The sequence below is a fragment of the Chroicocephalus ridibundus genome, chromosome 9 (assembly GCF_963924245.1).
Source record: "Chroicocephalus ridibundus chromosome 9, bChrRid1.1, whole genome shotgun sequence".
Lineage (NCBI taxonomy): Eukaryota > Metazoa > Chordata > Aves > Charadriiformes > Laridae > Chroicocephalus > Chroicocephalus ridibundus.
This window is the reverse complement of record NC_086292.1, coordinates 43352391-43372854: the sequence shown is the minus strand read 5'-3', so window position 1 is coordinate 43372854 and position 20464 is coordinate 43352391. Positions and strand designations below refer to the sequence as shown.

Here is a 20464-nt window from a genome sequence, read left to right as displayed (position 1 = left end):
CATCCCCCACATTCTTGGTCACTGTCACAAACGCCTGTCCCCATACAGTTGGTTATGATGTTCCTCTGCAAGAGGCACACCCAGCAAGCCTGACAGAACAGCATAATTAATATTTACATACTTCAGCAGTCAGTTTGAATGATATGCATGCCTGTCTCCTCCTTTTATTTGCATGGCTTACTCCATTAAAAGCAGAGAGAAAGGAGTCCTATTCTTCCTTTTTTATACTAATAACGTGGGTAGTTATGGCAGCAATTAAACCAACAATGCTTAAAATGATTGTGGAAGGTCTCAGGAGCTAGTCCGGCACTTGAAATCATGCAGTTGGACTTTAGCAGCGATCTCCTGAGCTGGGTCCTGGAAAAGCCAGAAGTAGCTGGTCAGCTGAAAAGAACTGCTCACTTATGTCCCTGAGGAGAAATGATTTTAAGTCAAGAGATGTATTTCCTTTAAAAATACAGAGAAAAGCTGACCTCCCTGTATAGCATAGCAGGGGAGGAACACACAAATCTACTGGCTTGTAGAGAGTGGTGATAAGGTGGTTACCATCTTCAAAGAAGGAATGGTGGCCCACATGCGGTGGCCCACATAAAGGTACCGCAGCATGGGACTCTCCATCCAAGGAATCAATGGTGGAGCAAAAGAGCAGATACTGCTTCTCACAGGAAGAGGGCAAAAGGCCTTTTTTCCCCACCCCCACAAGAAAAAGAATTGAACTTCTGGTCTATGGAGACTATGCAGAGCAGGAAGCCTGTTCTGCAACTTCATTCCCATTCAGATTCTTGCAAAGGCTAATCCTCTTGCTCTCACTGGAGCTACTCATGCGTAACTGCATGTAAAGGTGTTTGCATGGACAGAACCCAGATACTGTCCTCCTTGGAAAACAACCAATGGTGAAGAAAGGGGAAAGGCAGCCAAGGATAAGGCGGGAACTAGATAAAAGTAGGGCACAGCAAAAGCACTTCTACTCATGCAGGCATTTTCAGCCGACGCTGCAAGGTATGACTTCACAGTAAGGATCAAGATGAGAAGTTCAGTGTACAATTTCCAGCTTTTCGATTGTTTCTTCCCAGAATCCAAGTACATTTCTAGAAAGATATATAAAGTGTGATCACTTGCAATAACCACATGAAAGGGAGAAAAGAGATCATAATTGCACTTTTTAAGAGTACTGTAGTTCCAGGCAGAAGAGTTTAAGATTGTAATTGAACAAGACCTAACCTGTATGCTCAAACTGTTATCTGATTTTCTCTAACTATACCCGAATCTAACACAATAGACTGTTCCTCTTTTAAAAAAATATACATTAACAGACAGAAGCGGTTTTGGAAATCACTTTCTGTATTGCTGTTACGTGTAACCGAAAAATTACTGGAAGTCTAATATCCTTATTAAATATATTCAGTACTGCTCTTTTGCTTCCTGGCCACCAAGGCCTAAAGCAGCTCCAAAAAAGCTTACACTGGTATCCATTACCTCCCCTGTTTCTTGGCTTCAAGTGAGTTACATGTACATGAACGTAAGTATCACTCTCTCCAGACCTGCAGTACTTGTCAGACAACTTTGCTGTTCATGTACCAGTAACAGTCTATCTGTTTGCATTCTTTTTTCCTAATTAAACAGTAGAATAGTGCCGGTCTCCTTTTTCACTTCTTTATCGCCCATGGTCAGTTTTGTGTAAACACAAAATTCTCATTTCTACTGCCTCTGTGGTTACCCCTGTTTTTTTCCGTCTAAGTTCAGCATTTCTACACAACTGCAAATTCCTCCATACCGTTTATTTCTTCTATTTTAGAGAACACGTTTCCTTGCTTTGTGTATCATTAGACCAAATACTTCAGCCATGTTTTATGAACTACATGTCTGATAATAACGAGACAACTTAACGTTTCCATTACTAATTTGGGAACTATTTTCTGAGACTGCATCTGCAGCTAGCATTCCAGATACACACAACCTCACTTTCTGATACTTACTCCAACTATTTTCTCCTACAACCTTTTTTCCTTCTCCCCAGCTCCCGTGAAGATTGTTATTATCCCTTAGGGACGACACGCAAAAGCACACTGTAGTTTCACAGGACGGTGTCCCTTCCCTGCCGACCCCAACATGCCCTCTGTACCAGAGGATACCAAAAGATTGGTGAAGCAGCTCGTTCTTTGTGATACACAAGGTGCAAATGTAGCATATAGCTCTTTGGTGACACAAATATAATGGAGAGGGAGAGATCTAACACCCGTATTTGACAAAATGGTTAAGTATTGTATCTGCCTTTTGAAGTGAAAAGCCAGAGTCTAAACAAGATTGAGAGATGTGCGATGTCACCAAACTTTTTTTCAACCAAAATTCTATCACTGTTCGGGAGAAATCAATAATAATTTTCTAGGCCTGAAGCCAAACATAATAGTTTGGATTATTTCGATAGAGAATACGCAAACAGGATATCAAATGCCCTTTGAACACAGCAAGCTGTTTTGTGGCAGGCATTTAACTTCCTCCAAACTGGATGTTCACAGAAATTGTCATTGTCCTGAATAAAGTCCTATTTTCTATTTTTGTATGTAACCTGTAACATGTTACTAAAACAATCTTTTATTTTATTTTTTTTCCCCTTCTGTTTCCTTCCTCAGTAATTCACTATTAAAATCAAGTCATTGTGCAGGCAGATAGAAATTACCTTCTATCACACTGCTGAAAACCTGGGATTTTTGAGCAACGTGCCCAGATGCTTCAAGAGTCCGGCTATGCCTGCGCCGCTCGCATCTGTGGGCTTCTCACAGCCGTGACACGGAATAACAGCAACAGACAGAAATGCAAATAAAGACAAAGTTCTTCTAAGCATGGAACCAACTTCCCTGTGTGACGGGTGAGGATGATTATGGTATATTGATCCTGGCTAAAGGTTTATGCTGCTGTCACAAAACAAGCAGTAGCAACAGCAGCAGCAAGGGTAAAACCCAATTCTAGCAATCAGCTCATGCTATTCATTCTGCTCCGGGGCTGGATCTGGAATTCAAATCCAGACTTTTGTTCCAGCCTGTAATGAATAATTGCAAACACATCCACACACACAGAGAGAACTTTTACATACGCCCTTTTTGTTTCTAGGATTTAACACTGAAAACTAAGATTATGTTAATATGGTGGTTTTGCTAGCACTTTTTCGGTGCTCGCGTTTAGAACGATGAACCTTGCGAGCAGCAAGAAAAAGGTTTATTACCAAGAGTAATTAGAAACAAATTCCTATCAGTGTCATAAACATATGGTAAAGAAAAAAAAATCTTTCAGTCTGCTAAGCCAAACTCCAGTGCTTTTTCAATTTATTCAAAATGAAGCAATTTTAACCAAGATTCAGCTCTTTTTATTCCTGTTTCCAAAGAAAAATAAGCTATCAATAAAAACTATAAGGACGTAATGGAATTGAGAAATGGAACCAATATCTTAGCTGTCTTTCCTAAGCAAATTTTTAACTTGTTGGTCACAGTGCATCAAAGAATCAGTATTGTTCCTGTACACATGATCTTGTGGCCTGAGCTCAAATTTTGGATCTAAGAGTTCCCAAACTTACCCACTTCGCTATTTCAGTTTTGCATGAGTTCCTGTACAGAATAAGGCAAATAAAAGACCAGTAACTGTTGTCTAATGAGAGGATTAATTATTGTGCTTTCTATTAACTTGACTAAGGAATATACATATATTTTTCATGAGAAATCAAGTTCACTTTTCCTAAGGAGGTTTGAAACTTGAAGTTCTTTGTTGTTATTACAGATCATCTTCTAATTATCCCTTGTTGCCATCTTAACTGTAAGAAATAGTAACCACCTCTGTCAAGGTATTTAACACTGTATTTGGTCAACATTTAACATACAGTGATTGCCTTAAACAGCAGTCTTAGAGGTATAAGAAAAGCGGGAAAGATACACTAGCCCTTATTTTGATGAAATCTTATGACAGTTTGTGATTGTTTAATAATATGTTTAATTGCTTCTTAAAGTAAGCCACTGGAGCTTGGAACAACGGATCTGTTTCTTTACCCCCATTTTTTAACCCCTGCTACCTGTAAGAAGTTTTTTTTTTTTTTTCAGGTCAGCTTTTAGGTAACAAACTATTGTGCTTGGCTTGACAAACTTTTATAAGAGGACTGGGACGTGGTAGAAAAAATACTGATTGACCATTTTGCCTGTCCCTACTTGGACACTAGAATTTCTGTAAGTGCTAACAAGGTATTACATGTCTCCTTACGAGAAAAAGAATGATGCAACTTCGCTTATTACTGAAATCACCTTTGACAGCAAATAAGAAAGTAATGTGCACCTTCCCAGGAACTTTAATACCTGTAGCTATAGCAAGCAAAGGCAGGTTCTGTGACTTGACTTACACACTTTAATTTCTCCCTACTGATGAAGCCTGCTGCTTGGATACTTGCAGGACTGGAAACATGCAAGGATTAGACATATTGGTGGGGTTTTAAATCTGTTTAAAGAGTAGAAGCTGCTAACAGTGTTCTTTGTCTTACCATTCTAGCTGGAAAATATGGTCTGCAGAGTCGTAGGAGTGTTCTGCTGAGCTGGGAGGCGGTCATTGTTTTATCAAGAGTCTGTAAAAAAAGCATTGGCAAGATTAAGAGAGCCATACCCAATTTTACGTTTCAAAACAGAGATACTGTTCTCTCACTTTCCAATATATCACACAATTGGTACGTACAGAGTCAGAAGAGAACACTTTATAACTTTTAAGCAAAATCTTCAGAGTATTTGGATTTTAAACGTAGCTGGGAAAAAACACATTTGGCAATGAAATTAATAATAATTTGGAGGTTTTTTTAAACCCGGATAATTTGAAATTCTAGCTTGATTACTTCCTTGTGCAGATTTAAAGTTCATTTTCCGAAGGCATTCATCTGTCTATCCTTGAAATTTATTTGCTGCAAACATGAGCCAGTAAAGTTTGATTGCTTAAGTATTTGAGGAATATAATCAGAAAAAGGAAAACAGACTTAGCACAAATATGTATTTACACATGAAAATCAAGGACACCCCTCCCCCCCAACTATAAGCTCTAATTTTTATTTTCTACTAACTCTCCATCTGAGTTCTAGTGGATACTTTGGAAAGTTTAGATGACGAGCATAACAACAAATATACTTTCTTGATAAATCGTGGAGGCACAGGGGCTTCATACTAGCCTTGCAAACATGATGAATTTCACTCAAATCGAACAAGATGAATTACAGCTACTCTAGAAAGAAAAGAAAAACAACCCGGGCCTCCAAAAACGCAAGTATAGAACTGGGATTTTTATTTCAAGCAAGTTTCAAGCCTGTTTCCATAACAATCTTCATTCTTGTCTCCTGAGTGCAGGTAGCACCATAAGGCATTTTATTGATTGCTATATAATAGTTGACAAAATGATGCATTATGCAGCAAATTGCCACATGCAGTGAAAAGAAACTGTGCCTTTTTTCTGAAATCTTATAAGCATATATTTTTTTTATTTTATAGACAGTCTGATGAAGCCCTGAATCACCCCGTTGTAACGTACCATATACATAAAAGAGAAGACCCCTCATTTTTGTAGCTCAAAACAAACTTCTTCGTATTTGTCAACACTTGTTAGATGTGGAGTCCCATCAATTTTTGATGTAGTGATGCTATATCAGGGACACACTTGGATTAGAATGTCACCTGAACAGAAATAGCTTCTGTGTCAGACGGATGTTTCCCGTGAGGTTTTATATTTTCTTCCTGCAGTCAGTTCGCTATAAACTGGCTCCTGCCAGAGCTTTATCCATCTAGGAGCGCTCATCAGCCTAGGGACTGGAGCGGTTTTGTGCACATCAGGCATGTCCTCCATCTAAGCTCCAGATTTAGCAGCTTTAACTGTTGCAGGCAACAGATTTGCATGGTGAAAGAAATACTCCTTCGCTCTGACCAAGCCACTAACGGTGATAATCTTCTCTCAGCTTGAAATCATTCACAATGTTTTGGGGTTTTTTTTTCATATTTAGTCAAAGCTTAGTATTAGAAGGTGAGCTGGTGAAAAAACGTAATCAGCCCAAGAAAACACCGTTGGTAGAGTCTTGTCGCAAAATTAGGTCAATGGCTTTTTGTACAATTAAAGCGGCAAAGGGGACGCAAGACACCTTGGGTGAGACATCCACAGCACTTGATCACTGTCTGAACAATCTGACTGCAACTGTCATCGCAGTTTCACCCAGCAGAAGACCTGAACAAGATTCTGTATGCCCAAAAGACGACTTGCTTCAAAATTTAATAGCGGATTTCACAAGAAGTTACTACCTCTCTCTACAAATGTGTCTTGTTTTAAGGTCTAGAAACATTTAGATTAATAACAAAAGCTGGGATTTTGATCTCTTCTTGTTACTCCAAATATATGGGTCTTCAGTTACGTGCCTGTGCCTTTAATTCGGAGCTGAGTAATTACATTTAGGTCAGTGGAATCACTCCAGGTTTTTCTTGGTGTGTCTAAATGGAATGTTGTCCTAAGGATTTGGAAGCATATGAAATGAATTTAGGAACAAACATGTATGTCAGTACTTGGAAAATGTAACTGCCATGAACTAACCCAGAACATAAAGCAGAGGTCTGTGAGTTCCAAGAGTAAGAGCAAGCACATATAAGCAGGTATATCTGCATCAATAATCTTTGTATTTTCCCCAACATTTCTTATTCTTGCCTATTTTTATTAATAATGGCAAAAGGAATAATATGGATTAAATTGTGCTAGGTACTTCACCTCTTATTCATCTGCTTCAGTATACCTTTAAAACCTTGCCATGAAACAGAATATCAAGAGATTGAATGTTAGACTTAAGTAGAAGCAAATACGTAAAAAAAAAAATGCATTTAATCAGGGAACCATCTAAAATTTTATTGTAACAATCCACACACATTGTTGGTATTAAAGAGTACATTTGAACACTGACGTCGTATGTAAGATAAAGGAGACCATAGAATGCTTTTAAGGAAAAAAATGCATGGGGAACATGAATTGTATGTGTAGGAGATACAGTCAAATGCTTGAATAATTTAGAATCATAACATGAACAAAAATGAAACACTGGGACTTTAATAACTGGCTTTTTTTTTTTTTCCTTAAACTCCAATTATTAATATATTGTGCTTCTGGCTAAGATATCAGGTGCTGATAATGAATATTCAGGGACAGTACTTTTGCTGCATGAATGAAAACTATTCTCTTCATCAGATTAATAAAGGATTATCTTTATATAGAGATATACACACACACTAAAGACAATGAAAATTAGAATAAAAAATGAAGTTGAAAAACAATTATTTAAACTCAGAAAGTCTACTCAAGTGATGATAATAAAATGGAATTAAGCATAGGAGAAAATATAACCTAATTAAGAGGTTCAGAAAGGCATATTAGTATATGCTGGAAAAGTAATTTTTATATATGATTTTATGCTTTATATTATCATTATAATGCAGAGTCTTATACGAACAAACCAAAGATGCACATGAAGTTTCCACGAGAGCTCTGTACCACACATATTGCTGGTCGTCGGGGCACGCTGCATTCCAGTTACATTTGACCTGCAGATTTAATGTAACCCTTGGAGGATATAAAAGGGCAATCAAGAAAATAACGATCTTGAGGTGGCAAAAAAGGTTTCTTTACATTGCTTTTCTGTCACGAAGGAATCAGCATCTCAGAGAAATCTTCGCAGGTGACAGGCTTTAAAAAGAAATGCTCTTCTAGGCCCAGAGCGAGGAGATCAAAGGCCTTGCAAAAATTCAACTGCAGTTAACATGGCGGAATCGGACTTTCTCTTGGTTTTAAGTATGACTAATCCTTTCTGCAACCCTAGTTTCGATATGAATATCGCGGTTAGAAGTTATCAAGCCTTTCGTGAGCAGCTGAAACAAGGAGGCCTGCTTCCGCATACCCCCCAGCATCGCCGCGCCTGCGCCATGCCCACAGAGCCCGCCGTCGCTCTCGGCTCTACGTTACTGACCGGTCAACTGGCACAGAGATGCCGATTGCTCCGTCAACAAGGAAAGCAGAAAAAAAACAGCCTTTGCACTCATTTTGTAGTCCTTTTTCGCAGAACCACTAATTTGTCTCTACAACCTGCAGCCTCCCCCAAAAGCGCAGAAACACCAGAACCAGAATTTGTTGAAACTGAACATCGGATCAAAAGCTCAAGGCCTCTAACAGCACGATTTCGTGAGCCCTGCCTCCTTAAGAAGCCAGGATAAAAATACAGCTACATGAAAAATAAATGAGCAGCTTTTCCTGACTCTGAAACCAGAAAATAATGACACGAAACCAAAATCAAATGCAACAATATCGCTCGTATTCCCAAATGCCAGCATTAATGCTCCCTCTCCCAGCGACTTGTTAAACAAATGAGCCTTATAATGTATTTTGCAAGTGAAAGATCCCGGAGTGGAGACAGTAAACTCCAAAACCAAAGCCCCTTAACAAAAATGCTGTTGCTTTCTCCACGAGTTTTGCAGTTAAGAGGATTCAGTCTGACCTTGCTCCTGCCACAATCAGTTTTTTCTCTTTTGATCAAACGAGCGGTTCTGCCGCACTGGCAGCGGCCTGAGATTTTTTTAGATCAAAACTAAGATCTCAATACCTGGAAGTCAAGTCAGCCTGTGCAAGTCAAAGAGGGCCGGTAGCATGTGTGCATAGACCAGTCAGCCATCTTTTTATACTAGAATCAAACACTGTATTTAAAACATGCCTAATATACTACATTTCCCCTGAACACCTCAGCCATGCCTCCGTGAGCTGTGTTATCATCCTGGTTATCCTCGCTAGGGGCTTCGTGGCGTTTTTGGAACCATCTTACACCTCTGAATTTTTTAAAGTCTCGTGGAGAGAGACACGATTCTGGTTGTGATTCCCCTCAGGAGAACTTTTCCCCTTTTTCCTTGTTTTTCTTACTTCTTGTTATTATTTTGTTAGCTTAACTTTAAAAATGAAAGCCTTTGGACTGAAAGAGGGTGAAGGTGGCATGAATAAGCCTCTCAATGAAAACCAGAGAGAAAAACCTTAAAATACAAACTCCCCCGAACACAACATGTCTCCTCCCGCTGCATTAACGCCGCTTCACGAAATGGCGACTGCCTCTGTAGACAGCTGCCTACAAACGCAGGCGTCCCCGCAGGAAACCATAAATGCAACTTTTTTTTTTTTTTTCCTTTCTTTTAAAAGCTTTCATTTTTCTCTCTTTACATTCAGTCCCTCAGGGACTCTTCGGAGCCCTCCACAAAGCCGTGACCTGACAAACAGGGAAGGACGGGGGACGCGCACAGAGCTCTCCTTGTGCAGGGACCAGCATCTCCCACCTTTGGGCAACCACCCAGGGACCCATCCCCACCGGCGTGGGGCGAGTGGGTTCAGGCTGAGCTGGGACACCGGGCTCTGGGCTCCAGCGCCCCGGTCAGTGCAAATAAATCTGCTGATTCAGCCGGTATCACCGCGATCTTGCGTTTCCAGAATTTTCTCCCTCCGCTTCCCAAACATAAAGGGACTTTTGTGCTAAATACCGAGCTGGAGCACGGATGGGCTCCGTGTAGGGCGCCATGTGGTATTTGGTTTCTCGCTACAGTACATGTTTTTATAATGATGGGGGAAGGGAAGGAAGGGAGCTGCTCTTACCAGCATGCCAATAATCTGTTGCAAAGGACTGGAGCCTCAGAGCCAATTAGTCCTGAAGTTAACCATTTAACTGCTGAAAAAGCTCAAGTCTCAGCCACAGACTTAGTGAGAATTAGGGAGAGAATACGTGGGTACCCAGGGCATCGAGCTCAGTGCAGATTTGTTCTTTTTTTACACTTTGGTATACTACACACTTTAGTATATTTTCAATAAACCGCCAAAATTCTCTCAGGTCACACCATGCAAAGGTGGGACAGCTATATCCAGAACCCCTACATAGAAAAATATGGATAAAAGCTGGATTTGTTTCAGGATCTGTGCCAGCCTGTGGAGGAACTGTGAAAGCCACCCACAGGAGCTGCATTTCTGATGGGAATTTCGGGTGGGTCCAAGTCCCTGCCACAGGAAGGGCAAAGCCAGGCAGCCCAGCGTGGGGCGGGAAGGGTCAGGGTGCTGCCCTGGCAGAGGAGCCCTGTGTCACTGCTGTCACACTGCTGTGCCACTGCAGCATCTCCCAGCCATGCTGCTGTGGGATGGAAAAACACCATAAGGTGGGGCAAGCTCTAAGAATGCCATGGCATAGTCTGTCTCCCTCTAAATGGATACATCTCCATCATCCCTGCGCTATGCCCAGACACAAAGACATACTTTGGGTCTCCCTGCACCAGCCTTGTTTTTCTAACCCCTTAACTGCATTAGAACAGGACCAGCCCACTCCCACCCGCCCCCCCCCCCAAAAAAAAAAAAGTTCTTTTTATATTCTACAGTTTGATTTGTCATAAACTTTTAATGTTTGAGGCAGACTAGCTCATGGCCTGTTGCGCACTGCTGAGCAAGCCGGGTAAGAAAATGCTTGGGGAATTCCCAGCCTTAGTCTATTTTCTCCAGGGGCAAGCCTGAACATGGCCAGGGAGCACAGACAAATTAGTCCTAATGCAGAGCAACAGCAACATGCTCCCACTTGACCCGGTGCGTCTGTAAAATAGTTTTTGTGCTCTTTTTTTTATTCCATGACTTAACAGAGAATCTCAGAGATGCCAGGAAGACCAGCAGAGTTTGCACAGCACAACGAACTGCCCTGGAATACCAAAAGCAGCCTCTCCACCCCAGCTCATCAGCCCTAGCAAGAAGCAGAGTTTATTTGCTTGGGAGGGGCCGTACTGGTGCTGATGGGCTGTTTCCAGTCCAAGCAAGCGCTGCAGTGTACATGAAAGGCATATTCCTTCACCACTAGCCTCTCTAACGGATGAAGTCAAATCTCCCTTCATGCCATGGAGAAGGTCCAGTGCACATGGAAGGTGCCTGCTGCTCCTCCTGAAGGGCTATAGCAAGGCTGGCACCGTAATGCATCTCACTTTTAAGCTCCAGGAAGAATTCTGGCTCCATTAAAGTATAACTTTACATTCAAATTAAAAACGCTATGGGGGGGGGGGGAACGAACATATTGCTAAGAAAACAGGAGGTTACTTAGGCATGTGAGCTGTCAGAGCTCTGGCAATACAAGAACTCTCTTGTTCCTGTTGCCTCCCACAGCTGCATTCACTAAATATATCCTGGGCAGAGAACTGCATTTCTCCACCCCTTTCTCAGCCCAATCAGGTTTGCACAAACACCACCCGGCTCCCTTGGGACATGCAGTCAGGCAGCAGCGATGCCCTAGTTACAGGCAGCATGAAGGACAGAAGAGACTAATAATGTCTGCAACGGGGCGAAATTGTTACACCCCCAGGTCATTTTGAGAGAGAGCACATGTGGGTGATCTATGTTTAACTGTTAAAACCAGCGTGGTTTGCTCTCCGTAAGGATACACCCCATTTGTATGTCGTAATACTGGAAGCTATTCCCATCGGAGGATTTTTCAATAGCTTGTGGAAAAAAAGAACTGGTGATCTCAGAGCAAATTCAAGCAGAAGAATGGTCATCTCTTTAAAATAAACTCAGCTCCTGGTTTAGAGGTGAGCAGTGGTCTTCAGGGCCTGGCTGGCCCAGAGAGCGCAATCCCAGTTTTACCTTCCGTCAAGTCAAGGCTCTATGGCATATTGTGTCATCATATACCTGCCTCTGGGGGAAAAAAAAAAACCCACCTATAACTGAATTTCTATAGGGCCAAGGAGCTTCCCCCGCGACCTCCATTCTGCTCTCCACATTTCTCCTGCCCTCACTTTGCGTCTTTTACTTGCAAGGACACGGATTCTTTGGCCAGGCAAAATGGAGCCTTGGTCCCAACTGCAGCCTTGAAACACTGCTGCAATCACAGCAACAAAGAAGAGGAAAAGCTGCCCCTTCTGATAGAGTTAATTCTATAGTGGATCAAATTCTGGCAGAAAAAAAAAAAAGGGAGTCATCTTGGTGGCTTTCCTTGCTTTCAAGCTGTGAGCCAGCAGGGATTTTGACCCTCCTGGTCCCTGCTTCTTCTTTTCCTCACAGTTCCCTATTTCTTCAACACCTCCAGCTCCTCTAGCAGCAAAACAAATTTGACAGAATCTAGTCAATTTTTCAAGCTTTCTCATTTTTAAGAAGTCAGTGGGAGCAGACTGTATCTTGCAATCAAACCTCACAGGAAGGAGAATTAAATATCTCATGCATGACCTTAATCCGTAGGATTTTGTAGATAGTTTTTCTTGTAATCTCAGTACTCAGAGCTTATCACGCATTCAAATCGTATCTGTAGCCCAAGAACATTTTGCAACAAAAGGAACCCAAATTCATTTTGATATAATTATGCAGTCATACAAGTCACATGCTTGCTGGGGAATAAATATAAATACTGAGCTTTGGGGAATATCTGGCAGACATACATCGAAATGTAAAAAAAAAAAAACAAAACAAAAAACAACCCCAAAAAAACCCCACACCAAACTCAAGAATGAAAGCTATCTATTATATAAGGGAAAAAAAAGATCAGTTTTAGATGTCAAATTGCAGTAGAGGAAAAATGGCATAATGTAAGAAAAGGCTTTTAATAGCTCCTTTTTTTCCAATCTGCAAAACATAAAAGAAAGAACCTAAACTCATACTTAAGCATCCACATAAAGTAGGGACCTTATTTTCAAAGGTAGTAATATCATTTGAGGTATTAAAAAGCTTTGAAATCAGATAAATCATTCACAAAATGGCCACAGGTCCCCCCCTAAGCTTAATCAAAGAGCTGAAAGCTAGAAAAGTTAGAAAATTGTGCTGTGTTTTTTGTGTCTTTCCTACACATTCTCTTCTCCTCTGCTTTTCTTGCCTCCTTGAAACAAATTGTCCTCAAAGACTGTTCTAATTTTGTATTTAGAAATCGCCACTATTTTAATTAGCGAGAACAACTACACCCTGCTGCACCGGTTGTACTGAAAATGAGCTGTGTTCGCTGGGGACAGAAGTGGTTTTGCCTGCTCTGATCTCATAAAATCTGCCGGATCCTATGGATTTCTGAGTGCTTTTAAGAAAGAAATACAAAATGTGAAACCAGGTGTTAAGATTGAGCCACAGAGAAGCCACAGGAGCACGAGTTACCTTCAACAACACACTCCAGTTCTAAAAGCAAACAAAAAAAGGCATAAGAAACTGGGAAGGAAGGTTTCATTCCTCAAACAAGGCAGTGACTCACCCACATTCCTGACTGCTCCAACCAGGGAGGCAAACCCTCCTCCTGGCAGACCAGATCCACCGCGTTTTTCCTATGAGGAGCAAATCCCAAGCCAAGGCAAGCCGTGGTGGTGGCACATCATAGCAGACGCAGCACAGGGCCAAGTGTATTTCAGAAAGGGATCCTCCTTCACCAGCCACTGTATTAGCTTGCCTTCCTGAAAAGATTTAAGAATTCAGAAGTTCTGCTTTTCACACCTGAAAAGAAAAATGGCTACTACTAACAATTGCTTCTCAAGAGCCAAACTTTTTTTTAGATACCAAGGTTTTCTGAAATTGCTAAGAGGCAGTAGTTGACTTTTTTTAAAAAAAAAATAAATATCCAAGGACAGATAAGACAAGTCAAAAAGTTAACTGAACAGAATGCCAAACAATGTGTAGGATGGATAAGGCGCTGTTTCTAACCATCGAGTTATCCATATGGGAAAAGTTGACCTAGGGATATGGAAACTCACCATCCTAAACATCTGCTCAGTCATTCCCAACATACAAAGCAGACTTCACTGATGAAGGACAAGCGTGTTCCAGGTGAGAGACAGCACACAGCCAAGCTGCTAAACATGCCCAGCTCCATCCATCCTTCTCGTATGGCTCTCCGGGATGCGGGGAGTGCTGTGCAGGTCCCCAGATGGCACCAGCTGAGCTGGGTGGCAGCAACAGAGCCATTGGCAGCAGGGATGATGATGAGGAGGTGGTAGAAAGGCTGGATGTGAGGAAACGGGACCATAAAGGAGCCCAGAAAGCAGAGAACATTGCTAATTTTCAAGAGAAACTGCAGGAAGCCAACATCTTTAAACTGTAAGCCTCAGAGAGGTTGTGGTTAGGAGACAAACATGGCGGGGTGACCGGGCTGCAGGGAGGGCTGTGCCAGTGCCCAGGGAGAGATGCCTCAAAGCCACAAGTTGTCTGGAGCCCCCCCCAAGGAGTGGGGCCAGGTAGGTGGTCCCCTCTGTAGCTGTGCCAGGGCTTGGCTGGGTGAGGTTCCTTCACCTGCGCGATGAAGGATGCCAGATTACAAGCATATAAAATTCCCCTCTGGCTTCATACTCCATGAAGCAAAATCAAGGCTGACGCTCCATGTGTTCCACCCTCTACCAAGTTTTTCAATTCTCGGGTTTCCGGTGGTAGCCAGACACCCCGAAACAACATGTTCAGTCATTCCTCCTGGGGGCCAGCTCCCGAGGGCACCTGGAGCTGCTGCAGAAAGCAAACGGCAGCGTTACCTAATGGGGAGGACTCGTGTGCTTAGCAGTTATCAGTCAGTTTGGCAGCCGCTGGAGGGAAAGACCTTGACAGCGCAGGCTGCTAGCAGAGGAGCACAAAGCTGTGTTATTAATGGAAGCGTCAAGCCTCACACAAATAAAATAAGCTGTTCCAGAGCTGAAGCCATGGTTGAAACATCATGGAAATGCCTGTAGCGCTAACACTGCTGCCGTGCGCGAAGCCTAGCCCCAGCGAGCAGGGAAAGCACGCAAGCCTCTGCCTCCGTGCCGCTGCAGATTTTGCTGGTGGCATTTGAAATATTTCAAGCACTTCAGATAACCCTCCCCTGACTAGAGCAGAGACTCCCCCATCGGGAGTCCAGAGCTTACATTAAAAATCAATAAATAAATATCTGTTTATCAAGTTGCAGAACAACAACTACCCGTCCAGTTTATTAGGTGGAAACAGCAAAAGCAGGGGGAGATTTTGGTGATGTTATTTCTCCCCGATTCCACACGCTGCCTCGATTAAGTGACTATTATGACTGGTGCAACAGCAAACAAAACAACACAAGCTCGCTACAAGACATTTCCTTGTGCAAAGGCAGGGAAACCATCACAGGAGATCGACCTCAAGCATGTTATTATAACCGAGTATTTGGCTGGCTCGCGCTATTTGGAAACCCCAGTTCTGCTGGGCTGCTTTGAGAAAGGCAGCGTTTGTCCCCTGCCTTTGGCATGAAAACACAACTCCAATCTCTTCTCGGGAACAAAGGTGCTTCCCGGGAGCCTGGCACGCTGCCGGCATGCCGAGCGCGTAGCCAAGCAACGGCAGCCGGAGCAGGGCTCGCGCCTCACCCGTGATGCTCCAGCCTCCACAAACAATTCTCGCCACGTAGACAAGAACCGTTGCAGGGTAATGGAAAATTACTGCAGGCTTTTTTCTTAAAGGGCGAGAAGCTCGGTTGCCGGAGAAAGTCGGTCCGCAGCCTCGCTTCCCAGAGCGCCCCAGGGTAATTTTCTTTTTTTTTTTTTTTTTTTTTTTTTGTTTCCTGTGAGAAAGGCTGCAGTGCGTCACTAGCACGCTGGGGCATTAATAAAGGCAGATATCATTTGCATGAAATTTCAACTGACTGCAGCAATATAAAAAAAAAGAAGTAAAGCAGAGAGCTAAGCAGCACTGCGGGGGGGGGAAGAGCTGAGGCGGGAGGTGAACAAGCCAGCAGCTGCCTTTCTAAAGCCGCTTTCGACACAGCCTCAAACATGGCGACCTGAACGCGGAGCAGTTAATATTAGCGGAGAGCGGATGCTAAAATAATCCTCTTGCGCTTGGCAGGCACAGTGTTTTAACAACTGCCTGGCAAATTTCTGCCTGCAAGGCTACAGGAAGAAAAAAAAATGCCTTTAAAGAAAGAGCAAGCTTACGTTGCCAGTTGTTAGATTCTTATTGGGGCAACAGCAATTTTTGAAAGTTACAGCCATGTTTCCTCCATGGAGGAAAGTTACCTCCAGTTTCTAGCACAAAATTTCTTAGGACAGCATCATGCCTACCTAGCTTAAAATACCAAGATAAAGAGCCACACAAATAGCTACGGGAGCACTAAGCAACCCATTCAAGCTACTGCACTCTTGACGTACAAAAAATCAGAGATTTGCAGACTTACCAGTTGGGCAAGGCAACATCTACCCAGCAGGCACTTGGCCACACAAGCTGCCCAACGAGAGCGTCACAGCACTGCTGCACAAACAGTACTCATCACAACATTCAAAATCAGCTCCTATATTCACTACAGGTTCCATTTCTGCTCCTTGTGGCACCTCTGAGGAACCAACTGTGCCTAACCTGCAGGAAAACAAGAGACAAAACCGCTCTTCTAGAACCTCTCGGTGCTCACTGCATGCAGCTGCAGCTCATGATGGCCCTGATTTGGTTCAAGGCCACAGCTGTGGCTCATGATGGCCCTGGTTTGGTCCAAGGATGCAGCTTGTGGTTCACAGTGGCTCTGGTTTGGCCCAAGGACGGAGCTTGTGGCTCATGATGGCCCTGCTTTGGCCCAAGGATGCAGTTGGGCTTTCTGCCCCCACTGAAGCTGCAATTTAAGGTATTTCTTGCCAGAGCAGTTCTAGGTCAGCTCCTGCAGCAACATGGCTTTTGTTCTTCCCCATCTTTATGTTTTAATTCATCTTCTCCTGTCTGTTTTTCTCAGATAAGCACTGGTTAAAGTCTCAACCCAAATCTTTTCATTTTGTTGCAGCCAGCAAATGAAAATGAAGCCCCTGCTCTGAGTTAGGGGACTTCTTTGTAACAGAAACTCCCCCCGCTTAAATAGAAACCTTTGTTGTGCAGCTGCTTTCATTGCAAGCTCCACAGGGAAAGTCATTACATTTAATAGAGGTTGACCTCATTTTGTAGTCCTCGATATTAAAGCTTATAAGGAGGGAACGTAATTAGAAGCGGTGACTTTTCAACAAAGGTATACAGTACTTGTTGTTGCTACCTCTTTCTTACCTGAGGATTCTTTTAATATGGCATGGAAAGAGTAACTTGAAACAGCTTTTGGCAGATAAGCAAACCCAAGTAAAGTGCAAAGATCTGGTTTCTAAGAAGCCTTTTACAAGCTGTACAGAGAAATGAAACGAAACCCTTCCCCAGCACGCAAGGCTTCCTACAGAGCCTCCCTGGCAGAACTGCAAACCTGCATTCCGGGTGAAAGCTAAGCTCCGTCCCAGCCTGGAGTTACAGGAAGAAGTCTGATGGTGGAGAGGACTGGTGGCCGTGCATGGACCTGCCCACATGGCAGCCTCCCATCGGCTGGAGGGAATTGCTGGAATTTTACTGCTGCATTTCCAAGGCTGCGATCTGAGACAAAGAAAGCAAAAGGGTTTGAGCTCGGTAAACACACACAAGGGAGTGGAAGGCAAAGATGCCCCACCTTTGTTATCTTCTTAGCTTTATCGGGGTTTCCACACAGTGGACACCGTTGTCACAGGGCAATGGGTAAACGCAGCCACTGGCTTCCATTAAATTAATACATTTCCCAAAGCAGGGCAGTGCCTTGCAGTAAGGGATGTGTCACACCATGCTGGGGCCTCGCTGAGCACGGCTGCGTCAGGCCTTTTCACCTTAATGTGTTTTGAGTTTAAAACATCTGCTCATAGCCTGCTTTTCAAGTAACCTCTACGCTTTTCCAAACTGGAGCAGTCCACTCAAAACACATATTTTTGAATTAATTTTCCAGCTCTTGTGGTGCCCCCATCGCTTTCCCATCTCCTGAGCGTCCCTTGTGTTTCCTGTGCTCTTGGTCCTGCTGGCTAGGTGTCACCTCCCTGCTTAAACGCTGGTGCATTGCTAAGAGAAACTCTCATTGTGTAAAAAAGAACAGTTCCTTGTTAAAAGCCCCAGGCTCCCTTAAATTTCCCTTTAGATTTTGCGGTTTGAACAAGCGTTTCTGCTTCAGCGAGCCTCAGAACTTCCTGATTTTTGCACCGTTCTCCCCCCCACAAACAACAACTGAGCTCAGCTCCGCTCGAGGCTCAGCTTTGGGCTTGGTTTCTTGAAAAATCAAGATAAATGGTGGTGTCCGCAGCTGAAGCGCTTTCACATGGTGCTAAATAGCAACTCCATTTCTGCAGTGCCACCTCTCCTGGGTCTCTGTGTGCCCTGAGCACACCTGCAGTCGGTTTGCTCCCCCGACTTCGCCCTGCGGTTTGTGGCACAACGTGCGTTTCAATGGGAGAAAAGAGAAAGGCGGCTCCTCCGAGAACACAACCAGAAACTCCCTGAAGACCACAGCATGGTGGCTTACAGCCACCCAGCCTTTGTTCCTCCTCCCCAGGAACGGATTTCCACTCCGTACAAGCAAAAGGGATCACAGTCATGACAAATGTGTGAGGAAGCCCAGAGCAGGACTGCACCAGCCCAGTGCAGCCCTGGAAGGCTGAGAGGACACTTGGTGGCCAGCGGCTTTCCTTCTGCAGTCCCACAGGGATAGAAGGACACAGCGTAGATAAGCCACCTTTAGTCTTGTGCACTACTCTGCCTCCACCCTCAGCGAGGCCAGGGCTATTCCGGCTCAGCCAGTTTTTCCTCTCTCCTTCGGGTACCTCCTCTATCAGATAAAGAGCATTTATAAGTCACACCAAACAATTCCCACCACACCTCAAGCAATTAACCCTGTCCTGTGGCAGCACTGGCTGGGGAAGCCCTGGACAATGTCCTGGGACTCGGATAAAGCCGAGAATGATTTTGCCACCCATCCAGTGCAAAGAAGTTTAGCCTTTCTGTGTTTATTTTTAGAGCAGTAAGTTATTCTCAAAGAGCCTTTCTGTCAGGCTTGGCCCGGTATAAGCTGCCAAGTCGGTTCTTCCAGCTCCAGGGGCATCGTTAGCAGGGCTGCCGTGCGATGAACTGGTGTCAGCACTTCCATTACAGCACTTTTCCCCTGCTCCAGCCCTGTTGTAAATGGGACATAAAAATCCAGTTCTGGCAGAAGCATTCAAGAGCCAACATGGAAAACAGTCACCACCTTCACCTGATCCTTGCTAAAACTCATCTGGCTGGGGAGAGAAAGTGGGGATTTAAAATATACTTTTTCCCTCCCACACCTAAATCCTGAGTTTTAAAATCCAGCTGTATCACACTCAAATTACTCGTGGGGAATTTTCTTTAGGTTGTCTTTTTTTTCTTTTAAAAGCATCCGTGGTAAATGGAAAAAGGATCCTTTCCCTCCTCCGCCTCTTCCGCAAGCCAAACACTTGATTAAAAGTTGCCGTTGACAATCCTACTAACGAAGGCTACAGTTAATAGTCATTTTAATTGGGCACAAAGCCATGGGAGTGTTGAATGGGAGAGACGGATGTCCTTCTCGCCATCCTCGGCCGCACATGGCCACCCAGGGTGCTGGGTCAGGGAACTAATTTAGCTGACAACTAAGCAGGAGCTTCCAGCCAGCTCAGATCTGGCTGAAACCACCCATCAGCTCAAGGCGAGGGCACTGCCGTGTTGGGAAACTGTGGCCGGGACTGGAGGAAAGGGGGACTGTTCTTGGCAGCAGTGCTTGTATCTATGGAAGATATTCGTCTAGCTACAACTTCAGGCTGGTTTTTTAATAACTGTCTTCTATATCAGCTGCTGCTCAAAGAGAAAGCGGCGCCTTCTCTTGAGGAGATGCTTGCTAGTGAGTGGTCACGCCTTCAGCCAGACCGATGAATTCATCTGGACTCAAACTCAATCTTTTTCCTTTTTTCTCTATTTTCCACCTGGGTCAGTACCTGGAGCACATGGGCCAGCACACAGAGGGGTGGGAATAGGGGACCGGTGCAAAGAAGTGCAAGATGCCTTCTGCCAGCATCACTGAGGACTTGGGTTGGTGCATGTTGACCGCGAAACAGCCCCATGGTGCCACAGCTCGGGGCTTGGCCGGTTCCTCTCTCCTAAACCAGCACCCACTGAGGGCACTGCGAAATCGGCGGGGGAAGAGAACCCAGAGCTTCCTCTGCGTTGCCTTAATGCCTGAGTAAATGACCATCTAAGGGGGCAGGTAGAGGAACTATAGGAAGAGGAACTACAGGAGGGATCCTACCAACACTTTCAGTCTTACAAAGAAGTTACCCCACTTCTGGTTTCAATATTTATACATTTGCTAACTCCAGCATGTATTTCTGTGTTACCCCAGAAAACGAAAAGTCTGGAAGCTGCTACCAGCTCCAGCCAACAGGAGCTTGTTCTAGTGTGACAACATATGCAATTCCAGACTTGCTGAGGATGTTTAGGAGACACAGAAGGTAGAGATTTTGTGGAGTCACGCGAGACGGCAGCCAGCTCAGCTCAACGCAGCCTTGTTATCCCACTTTCCTATGGGAATGCTGTGCTGCAGGATCTGGCGGTGCCTCCTATGATGCTTTGAGCTCTGCTGCCGAATCCAACCGCACTTGAAAAATGACACGTAGAAGAACCAAAGAGAAGTTTCTGA

The 20464-nt window shown here is 43.9% G+C and overlaps 1 protein-coding gene across 1 annotated transcript in view; it reads right to left on the bottom strand.

Annotated features, from left to right (window-relative positions):
- Positions 1-13459, bottom strand: part of CHD2 (chromodomain helicase DNA binding protein 2) — an 88182-nt gene extending 74723 nt beyond the window's left edge. The window contains exons 1-2 of the mRNA XM_063345658.1: positions 13253-13459; positions 4517-4597 (exon numbers count right to left, since the gene is read on the bottom strand). The gene's annotated coding sequence lies outside the window, so the exon portion shown is untranslated. The remainder of the gene's footprint in view (positions 1-4516; positions 4598-13252) is intronic.
- Positions 13460-20464: the final 7005 nt, after the last annotated feature.